Below are 11,107 nucleotides of genomic sequence, written 5' to 3' on the forward strand. Positions count from 1 at the left end.
AAAAAGACGTGGGAGAACAAAAAGAAGAGACAAAGCCCAGAGAGGAAGAAGTTGAGAAGCCCTCAAGGACAAGCCTGGACAGGGCAAGGAGCCGGGCTACCTTGGGAAAAATGAGAATCTCGAAGTTTAGTGAGAGAAGAAGTCCAGCAAAAAGGAAAAGATGGCCAAGGAGGAGAGCAATGGGGCGGATGAAACAAAGAGCTGCAAACAGCTTAAGGAGGACTTGGTCGGTATTGGCAAGTCCATCTTGGCGCACCAGATGGAGCAACAATAGCAGGAAGCACTAAGAAGCACAAGCATGCAGTTGGAGCAAGTGCAGCCGGACATCCCTCCTACCAATACTATGAGCTTTCTGGAAAACATAGAAATAGACTAGGTGCAGAGAACCCTCAACTATCTACAAACATGCATGAGTGATGGCTTGAAAGATATTAAGAAACTACAGTCTGCATTGAAGGGAAAGGATGCCATCATCTAGATGGTGAAAAGTCAATAGGAACCCATGTTAGAAGAGTTGTACATGAGGAGAATGGAGGCGGACAACCTAGGAGTGATGCAACTCTAGATTAAGGACCTCTAGAAGGACAATAAGGAGTTCAAGGAGGATATGGAAAGGATGGAAGAGGCCATGGCAAGGAGGAAGCAGGAGGTTATGTAGCTGCTACAAGGGGATATGGACAAGGCTAGGGAGAGCCAAGATGCAACAGAAGGCCAGGTTTCCTTAATAAGAGAAGAGCATATCAGAATCATCAAAGAAGTGCAAAGCTAGGGCTGATAGAGACAAAGTAGATATGGTCAAGGTAGAAGCAAGGTTGATTGCTTTGGACACTGATGAATTTCTAGAAGTATATAAGCTTGAAGCTGAAAACATGGAGCAGTGGGAAGGGTAGGCCATTGAAGATCTGCCTTGACTCTTTGGCACATCAAGCATTTCCGTACATGATCAAGTACATCCTTTTTGAGTCCTGGCCAGAAGAAGCTATTCTTCACAGACATATAGGTTTTTATAAACCCTGGATGTCCAGCTATCAGGCTATCATGGGCTTCTCTCAAAATTCTTCCCTTTATTTCCTCATCATTGGCGATACATAGCCGATTATTATAATACATGCATCCTTCATCCAGTTTGTATCCAAGAACTCAACTCATTTCCTGAGGAGTCTTGCTTTCCTGCATCAGAAGGGTAGCAATAGGGGCAAAGAATTTGTCCTGCAAGATTTTCTCCTTTGCTTCATTGATCAATGGATTTGACAACACTGTTATTGCAAGCAAGGAGGCTTTTTTACTGAGCGCATCTGCAACCACATTTTCTTTCCCCGGTCGATACTTTATTTCAAAATCAAATTCCTGCAAGATTTGCATCCATCTCCTTTGACGCATGTTGAGATCCGTTTGGGTGACGAACCACTTTAGACTTTGATGATCTGTCATCAAGGTGAACCTTTGTCCCAAAAGATAATGTCTCCACAACTTCAGAGCATACACTACTGAGAGTAACTCCAAGTCATGGATGGCATAATTCCTCTACTCAAGGGAATCTAGGGTGACATGAAATGTAAATTCCATATTGCCATGGATTGTTCAATGGTTCATTGGTCCATTCCGTATCTAAAGTAGCCTGGAACTTCAATGTTTTGTTCATTGGTTCATTTTGCAAGACTATTGCTTGTCGGGGTGAGTTTAGGTTGTCCCACAATGACACCCAAGTGTCTATTTTCATGATCTTATGACTTGCTCGAGGGCTAATCAATGCGCGTTTGTGCTGAACATCATTTCCTGTAGGAAAATCCAACCATACCATGATAGAGTCTTTCAAAGGAACCATGGGTGTTTCGGTTAGTGTTTCAGCTTTAGATCATGTGTCTGTTTCATATTCCTATTCACTTTCATCCTCTGTTTGGGTACCCAATGCGTACAATGGCACACTTGGACCTCTGACAATTCTTAATGAGGGCTGTTTGGAAACTTGCAAATCCTCACAGTCCTCGCTTATGTAGTTCGTTATGTCCTTGTATAAATCAGGTTGAGCCATTAAAGGTGCAAGTGTTGATATGATTCTGGCTTTATCATGAGAGAAGAGCATTCCTCCGTATATGAGGTTTTGAGAGACTGTTTTAATCTTGTAAGGGAATTATCAAAATCTGTATGTGCTTTCTCAAGCCTATAGTTCGTACAATCTATCTCAAATGACTCTTCTGTAGAGAGTATGTATTCCTCTTGAAAGGGAAAGCGGTACTCCTCTAGGTTTTGTATCTTGGCTGTTGTTTTAAATTTGGCATTATGAGGTTCAATCACAACTGGTGACCCTGTAAGACATTCAACCATGCTAAGCATGCACTCCTGAGCTCGTTTTTTGCGTTCTGCATATGTCATGTGATCATTATTATCCATTTGGGGTGGTTGGGTGGGTTCTAGTTTCTTGATTGGTCTATGTGGTGCATTGAGCGAAGAGTGAGAACTTTTCTCATCCTCACTTAGTGATGTACTAGAACTTTGGTTTGTCAGTATGTTTACCTATGCAACGAGATTGAATTTTCTTTTGGGTTTTTGTATCCTGTGTCCCACATATGGGTGTTGAGGTTTGTGTGGTAGTCTTTGATGTGGATGCTTCTGCATCATGTATAGCTTTTGGCTCTTTCATGTGTTTATGTCCCCTTTTGGGTTTATGTCATGTATAGACTCCTTTTTCCTGACTTTTAATTTGACCTTGGTTTCAACAATTTTTTGTCTCTTGTTTTTCTTGGGTTTAGAAGGTTTTGTTTTCTCCTTTGGGTTCTATTTTAAAGCATGTTCTTCTACCCATGTTGAGGTATTGTCTTTTACACTCTTCTTGATTGTTTGTCATGCCTTGGCTTGTAAGGGTGTAAGCATATTCAATGGCACTGCGGCCAGTTGCCCATTTTGTACACTTAGATGTTAAGAGTTGTATTTTGTGAGACAAGTTGCATTGAAGCAACTCGTCTTGGGCAATCTTGGAACATGTGATCAATGCCACGTCGTTCACACATGGGTCGCAAGGTGTCAGTGTGACTATGGGCATGGAAGTATTCCAGACTATGCACTTTGCCACCTTGTGTGGTCCACAACAATAGAAACACTGAAGTGTCCGATTAACTGCCTCCTGAGCAGTTTCAACCCTTTGGTCTATTTTTGTTTTGTGCACGAGAGATTTTGAGTCCATCGTGGTGGATGAAGTAGGACACTTTTTAGTATTTACAATAGATGCAGTATAGAAAAACAAGTGCCTTGTATGCACAATGAGGATTGGGATGGTCATAGTGATTGCATTCAACACAAGGCATTTCACTCTTCCCTTTTATATGCATTAAGGATGTATGGTTTTGAAGGTTTACATCCTCTCTTCGAGATGTTGGCTGTAAGGTTTTAAGCAAGGCTGCAAAAAATTCTGGAAATGTCAATTCTGAGATCAATCTTTCTTTTGCCATTGCTTCATTTGGTTTAGATGAGTAACATCTCGTAGCATGATCATCTTCTAGCATGTTGTCATCTAAACGTATTGCTTCTTTGCAACAGTGATCGAATGTTTCCAGATTGGTTACAATGATCAAGTTGTGTAAGCTGTTATTCTTTAAGCCCATCATGAAACATCTTCTCAATTGAACATCATTTAATTTTTCCCATGACTCACAACGTGAGTCCAAGAGTTTTATCCGAAGGATAAAATCTATAATGGATTCATTTGGTTAACGTTCAATTGAATAGAGTTCTGTTGTTGCACTCCACTAATCACCTTGTCTGGAAAAGCCATGTATAAAGGTTGATTTCAAAGTTTTGAAGTTGGTCTTGATCGCCGACATCAATGCGATAAACCATCGACGAGCTTTTCCCTCTAAGCATAAGTTAAACGCATGTACCTTAGTGGGGCAGTTGGGATCTCCAAAGGCTTCACATCTCTGGTCAAACATTTGAATGAATTGAACAGGATCTATTGTTCCGTCATATTTGCCCAAAATCTTGAAAATTTGTACGGTCGTATTTCTGTATGAATCATTGAGGCTGTATTTGAGTACTCTTGTTGGAAGAGGCTCATTGAGTCCTTGGGCCACCCCCCTTCCTAGACTAGTCAGTATGTCCAAGGTGTGGGCATCCAGGAAAGGGTTGGTAATTACAAAACTTGCGAAAATGTTTGGCAGGGGCCAAACCTGGTGGAATTGAAGTGACAGGGGGTGTAAAACCGGATGACATGCTTGTTATAGGCATGGTCAATGGCATGGGGAGGTGAATTGGCAGCATGGATCTCAATGGCTCGAAGATGTCAGCCATTGGGTTCAGTCCTTGTGTAATTGCAGGCAATCCCTCTATTGTGGCCATGTCAGAGTGCCTAAATGCTCCTTAATAAGCAATCACTTTTTATTTTTACTTTTTATACTTTACCATAGTCTGTTAGAGCCTCAAGAGGCTTGGCGTACTCTTCGTTGGATCAAACGGGTGTCCGTTTGCCCTAATTAGCTTAGGTGCTATACGCACGTGAATGACCTGAGATATTTTTCGAAAAAAGCGTATGCTAGGAACTTCCTAGATGGAAGAGGAGCTCCTAAAACCTATTTCCATCACTGTCTCAACACGAAAAAAAATTCGAGAATTTTTTTCCTATTTTGCACGTTTTTTAGGGTGATCCAAAAGGAATTTTGAAAAACTCTGTATGAGGGAGTTGTAGTATTTTTGGAGTACTACAACTTTGTTTCCCTGATTCATCTGTGATTTTATCGTTAAACCCTCAAAAAGTAGCCCGAATATGGCTCGTCATCGTGTTCACGCTATTTTTTAAGATTTTTCGTGATTTTTGGGTTGTTTTTGCCTCGATTTCTAGGTTGAATTTTGAGGCTGCTGATCGGAGGCCAAAATGATCGATTTTGACTAGGAACGACTAGTCCAAAGTCGAAGAGCTCAATGTCAGCTTTTCGATGAGCCCTAGAGTGCCTTTATCGGATACACAGTTTAGGACATATGGGCCTCCAAACAGGGGTGGTTTCCAAAGTCCCTTTTTTTTTGCTCACGTGAACTGCTATTTCATGCCGTGAAACACTCTTCACACGTGAACCGGACTTCACGTGGGATTAAATTTCGATTTTGTTTTTATTTTATTTTTTGGTGCCCACGTGAACTGGTGTTTCACGCCGTGAAACACTCTTCACGCGTGAACCGGACTTCACGTGGGATTAAATTTCGTTGTTTTTTTTGGATTTATGTTCACGTCATTTTTTCATTCATGTGATTTTTCCATTCACGTGAGATTTTCGTTCACGTCATTTTTTCATTCACGTGAGATTTTCATTCACGTAATGTTTTTTGTTCATATCATTTTTCCATTCACGTGAGATTTCCGTTCACGTGAGATTTTTCCGTTCACGTGAGATTTCTGTTCACGTGGGATTTTTATTTTTTTTGGGTGTCTAGTGGAAAATACGAATTTTCCTTTTTGGGAGAATATTTCTTAATTTAGAATGAAAGGGATATGAGCATTTTCCTAAAAAAGGTAAGTGGAATCAAAAAAGTCAACCCTTTCATGACACACCTTACACCCTTCATAAATGACCCCCAAAATGGACAAATTGACAACTCATGAGCATCTTCTCATTGAATGCTTATTAGCCTTAATGAGTTATGTAAAAAGGTGATTAAAGATTAATCCATGATTAATTCTTTCACTAATCTTTCTCTCTTTTACACTAATCAAGGACTCTAATTAACCACTAATTCCTAATTAATTCACACAATTGAGCACATCATTGGATAGAGCAAGGAAAAACTAATCTATGTGCATCAACAATTGTATAAATTAATCTAAATTAGGAGATTAATTAGACTCTTAATTATAGTCTCCTCTTTAAGGCAAAATTAAGCAAAGAGAGTCAAATTTCTCCAATTGATCAAACAATTGATGTGATTAGGTGTTTTGATGCATCTAGATACTCTCAGAACACTCAAAAATCCCAATTTCGACTACTTATATGATCAATTTAGACCCCAATTAACACATTTTCTAATTTTTTAGTCTCTTTGAATAAAATTAATCACTCTTAATGACAAAACCCAGTCCATTAAGAGAAATTAGTCAAATTCAAGGATTTTTTGATGGTTTTATAAAAAAAATTGAAAGATTAAGCTACTCCTAATGCTTGCTAACACTCTAATCCAAACAATTTCAACAAAAAATATACAATTAAATTAAAATTAATGATCTTAGATCTATGTTTAAACTAAAGAGAGCTAACATTCACTAAGAAATGCATTGTTTGATGCAATGGATACAAACTAAGCCTAATACAAACTATGTGCAAGCCCTAAGAACATGAAAAACCACAAAAACAACAAATTAATCTAAAAATTAAGCAAAAAACAGTCTTTTCAAAAACAAAAAAGAGAGCTATTTTACAACAAAACTCACACAAATCACCATCCAATCCACATCTTTTTCATGGAAAACCACTAATCAAGATAATGGCCAATGGGTTATGCGTAGATTAGAGACAAAATGATGGAAAAAGCCAAGGGATGGTTCCCCGGCAAACGACGCCAGAAATGTTAAGGTCACCCTAACCCTCCTTGAAACACATCCAAAAAGAGATTACCTGGTGAACCGCAACTATCGTTGTGAGGATCTTTCCAATGGCCGAGCTCGTAACCCTCGAGGTCTCCAAGCTCTACAACTCCTTAAGCAATTCGACCGCGTCTCCCGCGTCTCCCGCGTGAGCGTTGTCACACCGCCACGTTGCACTACGGGTCCTCGTCCCTCCTCTCACTCACTTCACTCACACACACTCACTAGCATGCATTAGGGAGAGAGATTAGCAAGAGGATTAGCAAGAGCAAGACTCAATTGCACAATGGAAGAGTATGTTGTATTATGAGAGAAATTCACTTATATACATGGCCATAAGTGTTCACACTCGCTTAAATTGTGGCCGGCCGGGCACTTTAGGTTCACAAGAGGCCTAATGCTATTACAATGACTCTACTCTCATAATATATTCATGAACTACATCACTTAGGACTTCATCTTATCTTGCTACCACACACTCTTGAAGCGAAAATTGCCATAAATACTCCGTCTCACAGCGCCCATCCAAGTTGTAGCTTTGGAGACTATTGCTTGATATCTTGAATGTATGACCCTTTGGTGTATCTATCGTGACTCCTTGATGTAAGATAATGGTGGTAGCTCTTGTTAATCCTAGAATTGGATTAACAATCATGCATACTTTCTTCTTGGTGGTGTTTATCTTTGTGAAGATACTTTATGGATTCTTTCTGATGTGTATTAATGAGAGGTCCTTAATGAGCATAGTTCCCATGCAACATACATCCTTAGTAGCTACATTGTCGATTGAAGACACAAGATGAGAGGTCCTTGATGAGCACGGTTCCCATGCAACATACATCCTTAGCAGCTACATTGTCATTTAAAGACACGACATCAACCTATGGATTTGTGAGTCGACACACATTTCCATTTCCTTTTATGATACCTTGGTAACACCTACTTCAACTTGTGCATATTCATGACTTCTTCCTTAAACATGGCATGGGTGGCAACATGTCATTAAGCATCGACTTGGTTTATACGATCTACTATAGGTAGTACTCCTGGGAAGAGTGGTGACTTCTGGATCCTATGTTTTGGTGAACTTTATGATAGCTCATGAAAATGGTTGTATCTTATGTGTTGTACTTTAACCTTTCAAATCCCTACTATATGTGAAGGGACTGTTATGGTACCATCCAAACTATACAACATTTATGTAATGCAATCATTTATTGCCAGTGGGCATTTCTTGTTCTTTGTATTTTTTGGTCAAGCACGCCCTACATGATGGTTTGATCATGAGAGAGTGCTAAGAAATAAGGGTGATCTAGCATCCATATATCCTAAGTTGAGTCTTAGTGAATTGCCTTCCATGGCTACATTATCTTCTATAGAGCTAATGCAGTTGTAGTTTCCTCCTCCTCTTTTCTTTGGTTCCCTATTTGCCATAACATATCATTCTACAGGGCTAATGCAATTGTAGTTTCCCCCTTCACTTCTTTGCTTCCATTTTCTCGATAACATATCCTACCCACACCCACTAGGATCTACCATCTTCCACACTAACCACTATTGATATGCCTTAGCTTCCCCCTTTTCTTTGCTGTGTTTCCCTATTCTCCATAACATATCCGACCACTAGGATCTATTAGCTTCCACACTAATCACTACAGCTAGATATCTCTTCCTTTGCATTGTCACTTTATTCCTATGAAGTTAGCTTTGGCATTTCATACGTGGGAGTCACAGATGGATATCTCTTCCTTTGCATTGTCACTTTATTCCTATGAAGTCGGTTTTGGCATTTCATACTTAGGAGTTCTAGCAACTACTTAACAAACAATACAAGAAAGTCAAGGCCTTCAAACTTAGGCAAACTACTTAACAAACAATACAAGAAAGTCCAGGCCTTCAAACTTAGGCAAACTTCTACATTACATGTTTTCCCACTTTGTAAGCATGTTGTTTAGCACTCTACATTAGCGCATTAGTCATATCGCGTATGCATGGAAGCATGCATACTTTGTGTGTATTGCCTTGATCAGGCGCTTATTTACTTGTAAATGTGTACACTCTTGGACCCACACATTCTCCGCTTCTCACACCTTGCTAGGTGCCACTTTTACAAGTCTTTCTTTATAAAAAAAACATTTTGTGTCATTAATGTATGTTTTACTTCTAATGAAAAGGACAAGAGAACTCTTGGTCTCCATTGTGACTTGTCATGAGATTACCATTATACACAACCCTTATTGCCCTCTCCAATTTGTTGTGTCCCCATATGCCATGAGGCCATGAAATCTGCGTGTTCAAATCCACATTGCTTCATATTTTTACTCATCATAAACTATTTAGCTTGTTGTCTTCTTTTTTTCATCTTACAGACTTCTTACACATTATCATAGCATCAAAATAGCTTTGTTTAGGTTGAAGTCATTGCATAAGATATTGATACCAAAGAAGAACAGCCTACCTTGAATGTGCCTTATGTATATCACATAGATCAAAGTTGGAATAAGGTAGATATAATATCTAATTTAGGTAACAAGGTAAATAGAGGGTTGATATAATGTGATGTATTTTCTTATATTTATTATGAGGACATTAACGTTAGGTAACAATGTAAACAAAGGGTTACTATAATGTGATGTATTCTCTTATATTTATTAAGATCACATTAATTGACAAGTTCTCTAAATAAAGGGACTTTTCATTTTAAAAGGAGCTCACGAGGGCATGTATGCATGGAAGAGTAGGAGATGGGAAGGAGTACGAAGATTTTTGAAACTTTAAAATGTATTGTGCTTGTGAAATCCATTTTTACATGAAATATTATAGCCTAAGAAAGGCCAAATCTTGGTTTAAAGCTTAGTTAGAGCTTGGTATGAGAAACTCTCTCTCTAGGTTGGAATTACAAGTGAAAAGCAAGATCTCCATCTTGGGAAATGAATTTTACCAAATCACTTAATAGACATGTGGACCTTGATATAAAAGTGCATTTGGTAGAATTGGTCATCACAGTTGAACTCATGGTTAAGGAGAAATCAACATTTTAGTCCTCCAGCAATGACAATTTATAACTTTCAGGATAACCATGGTAATGGTACATCCTAGGTAAAACCCATAGTGATACACTGATAGGAGACATAGCATAGGAATTTGACACAATTAACAAGACCAAAGAAGCAAATTGAAAAGACACATCAGATGCATGAATTAAGGATGACTACGAGAATGTCAAAATGTGAAAGCTAGAAATTGCACCAAATGACTAGATAAGTCGCGCTAATCACTAAAGACTAGAGCGGGTTACTCCAAACCAAATGATCTGCACCGTTAAAGATGGTTAAGCCACCACTTGCAATGCTAGACAAGTATGCAAGAATCCATTCAACAGTGCTGATAAGTATGCAGTCATGACCGTCCCGAACCCCACCCCAATAAGCAGTTGATTATGATCTTGTTCCGTCATCATCGAAAAACGCTATTCTCACCAATTGTTCCTGGTTCACCTCGTCTTCGAGTGTGTCATGCCGACCATCAGGCAACAATCGGTCATGATTGGATGGTCAGATAAGTTGCTTTGGTTGCCGAGTCCCAATTAAGTGTTGGCATCAACGGATTGAGCATCCACAAAGAAGTGGTAAATGGAGGTTTTGGGGAGAACATCCTTTCGGATTAAACCAAGAAAATGAAAGAGATAATACAAAAGTGTGAATTACACTTACAAAATGTACTAAATCAAATAAGTATAAAGAACAAAGTACCATGGACTCATAGACTTAAATAAAGGTCCCTCATAGAAGCTGATTAAGTACTATGAGATGGGTACAACAAAAAATAATTAGCCTACCACTAGTAACTATGGATTTTCTAGTATATATTGCTAAATCTAAGCTATCAACCTGGTAGGTGAGCTTGTACAAGAAAATCTCCAACCACACGTACTTTGGAAACCCAATAAATAAGGTGACCACTAGTGATTCATAGGTATAAGCCCTTACCTTGCATACGTGTCATTGGGAACTTGTTCCAAGTGAGTGAGGTTGTCTCCTTTGTTATCACCACACCAAAGAAGCTATTCACCATTGGGGTAGCTAGAGAGATATCTCTTTGCTTCGATGGGAGCACTGAAAGTTCATCTACCTAGTGCTAATTTTGCTACTCAAGAGAAGTGCTGCTAACCACTCTCCTACTGCACACTAGCTTTCATCCAAACATAGCATACAAATACACATAACAAGTAAGAGACAAAAATTAGAGAGAGTTTGCAATCAAGAATTTTATTGCATAACCCAAAAATCATTTTTATTGCAATGGAAAATTTTATATACAAGGTGTAGCTTTCACACTATACGGCCAAGCAAAAAAAATAGTCAATGACCTCCATTTATCATTGCAAAATAAAGTCTTGGACTCCCCATTTTGCCACGAAGCACATAGATTGGCCACTTGATATATCAAAATGCCTTGTTACAAAGATATGAGTAAGATTACAAAAACATGGTATTGGAACCCTACAAAAAGATATGGGTGATGTTAACCGAAGTGGTTACCATT

This window comes from Cibotium barometz, chromosome 28, assembly GCF_041138505.1.
Source record: "Cibotium barometz isolate CiBa-2024 chromosome 28, ASM4113850v1, whole genome shotgun sequence".
Classification (NCBI taxonomy): Eukaryota; Viridiplantae; Streptophyta; class Polypodiopsida; order Cyatheales; family Cibotiaceae; genus Cibotium; species Cibotium barometz.